Source organism: Bos mutus, chromosome 3 (assembly GCF_027580195.1).
Source record: "Bos mutus isolate GX-2022 chromosome 3, NWIPB_WYAK_1.1, whole genome shotgun sequence".
Lineage (NCBI taxonomy): Eukaryota > Metazoa > Chordata > Mammalia > Artiodactyla > Bovidae > Bos > Bos mutus.
This window is the reverse complement of record NC_091619.1, coordinates 30955352-30959414: the sequence shown is the minus strand read 5'-3', so window position 1 is coordinate 30959414 and position 4063 is coordinate 30955352. Positions and strand designations below refer to the sequence as shown.

Genomic DNA, 4063 nt, shown 5'->3' with positions numbered 1-4063 from the left:
ATGATCAAGACCATTCCCAAGAAAAAGAAATGGAAAACAGCAAAATGGCTGTCTGAGGAGGACTTACAAATAGCTCTGGAAAGAAGAGAAGTGAAAAGCAAAGGAGAAAAGGAAAGATATACCCATTTGAATGCAGAGTTCCAAACAATAGCAAGGAGAGATAAGAAAGCCTTCCATAGTGATCAGTGCAAAGAAATAGAGGAAAATAATAGAATGGGAAAGACTAGAGATCTCTTCAAGAAAATTAGAGATACCAGGGGAACATTTCATGCAAAGATGGGCACAATAAAGGACAGAAATGGTATGGACCTAACAGAAGCAGAAAACATTAAGAAGAGGTGGCAAGAATACACAGAAGAACTAAACAAAAGAGATCTTCACGACCCAGATAACCATGATGGCGTGATCACTCACCTAGAGCCAGACATCCTGGAATGTGAAGTCAAGTGGGCCTTAGCAAGCATCACTATGAACAAAGCTAGTGGAGGTGATAGAATTCCAGTTGAGCTATTTCAAATCCTGAAAGATGATGCTGTTAAAGTACTGCACTCAATATGCCAGCTAATTTGGAAAACTCAGCAGTGGCCACAGGACTGGAAAAGGTCAGTTTTCATTCCAACCCCAAAGAAAGGCAATGCCAAAGAATGCTCAAACTACCGCACAATTGCACTCATCTCACACAGTTGCAAAGGAATGCTCAAAATTCTCCAAGCCAGGCTTCAACAATACGTGAACTGTGAACTTCCAAATGTTCAAACTGGATTTAGAAAAGGCAAAGGAATCAGAGATCAAATTGCCAACATCTGTTGGATCATCGAAAAAGCAAGCGAGTTCCAGAAAAACATCTACTTCTGCTTTATTGACTATGTCAAAGCCTTTGACTGTGTGGATCACAAAAAAACTGTGGAAAATTCTGAAAGAGATGGGAATACCAGACCATCTGACCTGCCTCCTGAGAAATCTGTATGCAGGTCAGGAAGCAACAGTTAGAACTGGACATGGAACAACAGACTGGTTCCAAATCAGGAAACGAGTACGTCAAGGCTGTATATTGTCACCCTGCTTATTTAACTTATATGCAGAGTACATCATGAGAAACTCTGGGCTGGAAGAAGCACAAGGTGGAATCAAGGTTGCCCAGAGAAATATCAATAACCTCAGATATGCAGATGACACCACTCTTATGGCAGAAAGCAAATAACTAAAGATCCTCTTGATGAAAGTGAAAGAGGAGAGTGGAAAAGTTGGCTTATAACTCAACATTCAGAAAACTAAGAACATAGCATCCTGTCCCCATCACTTCATGGGAAATAGATGGGGAAACAGTAGAAACAGTGTCAGACTTTATTTTGGGGGGCTCCAAAATCACTGCAGATGGTGACTTCAGCCATGAAATTAAAAGTCGCTTACTCCTTGAAAGAAAAGTTATGACCAACATAGACAGCATATTAAAAAGCAGAGACATTACTTTGTCAACAAAGGTCCACCTAGTCAAGGCTATGGTTTTTCCAGTAGTCATGTATGGATGTGAGAATTAGACTGTAAAGAAAGCTGAGTCTGAAGAATTGATGCTTCTGAACTGTAGTGTTGGAGAAGACTCTTGAGAGTCCCTTGCACTGCAAGGAGATCCAACTAGTCAATTCTAAAGGAAATCAGTCCTGAATATTCATCTGAAGGAGTGATGTTGAAGATGAAACTCCAATACTTTGGCCACCTGACGTGAAGAACTGACTCATTTGAAAAGACCCTGATGCTGGGAAAGATTGAAGGCAGCAGGAGAAGGAGATGACAGAGGATGAGATGGTTGAATGGCATCACCAACTCAAATGGACATGAGTTTGAGTAGGCTCTGGGAGTTGGTGATGGACAGGGAGGGCTGGCATGCTGCAGTCCATGGGGTTGCAAAGAGTCGGACATGACTGAGTGACTGGACTGACTGACTGACTGAATCTGGGAAGGGAAGTGAGGCAAAGAAAAGGGAGGGGCAGCCAGGAAACAATAGTGCAGACTTAAGGCAGGGTTCTGATTCCACCTTAAAGTATACAGGTAACAATGTCTCTAAGCTCTTTTACATGTCAGCATTCTTCTTACCATAAAGAAAGCTGAGCACCAAAGAATGATGCTTTTGAACTGTGGTGTTGGAGAAGACTCTTGAGAGTCCTTTGAACTGCAAGGAGATCAAATAAGTCAATCCTAAAGGAAATCAGTCCTGAATATTCATTGGAAGGACTTATGCTGAAGCTGAAGCTTTGGCCACCTGATAGGCAGATCCCACTCACTGGAAAAGACCCTGATGCTGGGAAAGATTGAAGGCAGGAGAAGGGGACAACTGTTGGGGATTTTCTCCCTGGGACTTGGAAGCAACGAATCTGAAAGAATGACACTTGGACAGTCTCTTGCAAGGACTGACAAGTTTATTTCTGCAGTCAAGCTTTTTTATAGAAGCAGGAACAAAGAGCTTAAAGTATAGGGCCAGCAGAGTGCATACGGAGTTAACACATAATCAGTAAAAACATTTCAAGGACAGCACGCTCTAAATGACTCATGGGCTTATCCCATAACCCACTTTCACAAGTAACATCCCTATTAACTCTTGGCGCTGAGCATAATCAAAGGCAGGAGATGTTTTTCTGTCCGCAGTGCAAAGCCGGGTACTTCTGGCCCTTCTCCATTTTCCCAAGGACTTTCTCCTTTTACGGCTATTTTGCACTACGCTTCCCAACAACAACAGAGGATGAGATGGCTGGATGGCATCACCAATGCAATAGACATAAGTTTGAGCAAGCTAAGGGAGTTGGGGATGGACAGGAAAGCCTGAAGTACTGCAGTCCATGGGTTCTCAAAGAGTCACTGAGCGACTGAACTGAACTGATTCACCTGAGAAAGATCACCTGAGCTTCTATTAAAAGAAGCAGAAAAGTTGATCAAGATTACCTGAGACCAGATTAGAGGAGTGGAGGCCCTGCACTCCCCTGCTCTTAGCTTATCAGCAGCCTTCAGTCTGCACCCTTGCTATAAAACTCCTCAACAAATCATCCCATGTTGGGACATATAGTTTTTTTGGCAACAAAAACTATATCTGCTGTGTCCCCTTTTGCACCTTATTACGCTTATGAGGCCTTACATGATATGTATTTTCTACTTCATTCAAAGCTCTATCTTTGAGATTCTAGTTGACACTGATAGACAGAGGCCGAGCTTTTGGCATCACAGTCTATTTGAGGCTTTACCAAGCATGAGAGTTTTACATACATTTAAATTCTTCCCATTTAAATCTTGCCAAAATGTCTCTTGTGTGTACCTCCATAACACACATAGAAATTTCATAGATCTTATCACATTTCCTTTTATCACCTATTTCTCTTTTTTAATCAATTATTTGTCTTTATTAATTATATTGGCCTGATCATATTAGAAAAAGAGATGGAAAAGGTACAGATTAACTACACATAAAAATTGGGCCATAACCACAGATACAAAACCCTTGAGGGAATACGGTTAAAAAAAAATAGGTCAAACAACTTTTAAAATGTAGGTGGTAGAGATGAGTTTCTAAAATAGCAGAAATTATCCAAATTGATTCAAAAATAAAAAGAGGATTTCTGTTTCTGATAAGACAATAGCAATATTACTAAACTTTCCATTTTAAATAACTAAAATGCTAGATAAAAACTTTAAAATGTTTTATTAAGAGCATTTTGAGTGCTCTCTTCAGCAGCACAAATGCTAGAATTGGAATGATACAGAGAAGGTTAGCATGCCCTCTGTGTAAGGATGATATGAAAATTAATGAAGACTTTCATTTAAAAAAAAAGAAAGAAAGACAGAAAACAAACACTGTTGAGCTGCAAAGAAAGCAAGAATTCTCAAGTCAGAGACATAGTGATGGTATGAATCAGAGAAATAAGAGGAATTTGAGGGCCTTTGCCAAATTAGGTGAACTTGGGTATCAGTTTCATAGTCTCATGGCACATGGAGTACAGGAGGAAAACTTGGGGATCTGCTCATGGTGGAGAGTATAAGAAGAGACCTTTCCTCCTTTAAGTCAAAGACCCCAAAGGGT

General features: G+C 40.5%; 1 non-coding gene across 1 annotated transcript; it reads left to right on the top strand.

Moving 5' to 3' along the window:
* The first annotated feature begins 3702 nt into the window (after nucleotides 1-3702).
* Nucleotides 3703-3809, top strand: LOC138987301 (U6 spliceosomal RNA). Its single transcript, XR_011463792.1, has one exon. It is a non-coding gene; the product is annotated as a U6 spliceosomal RNA (small nuclear RNA).
* The last annotated feature ends 254 nt before the right edge of the window (nucleotides 3810-4063 follow it).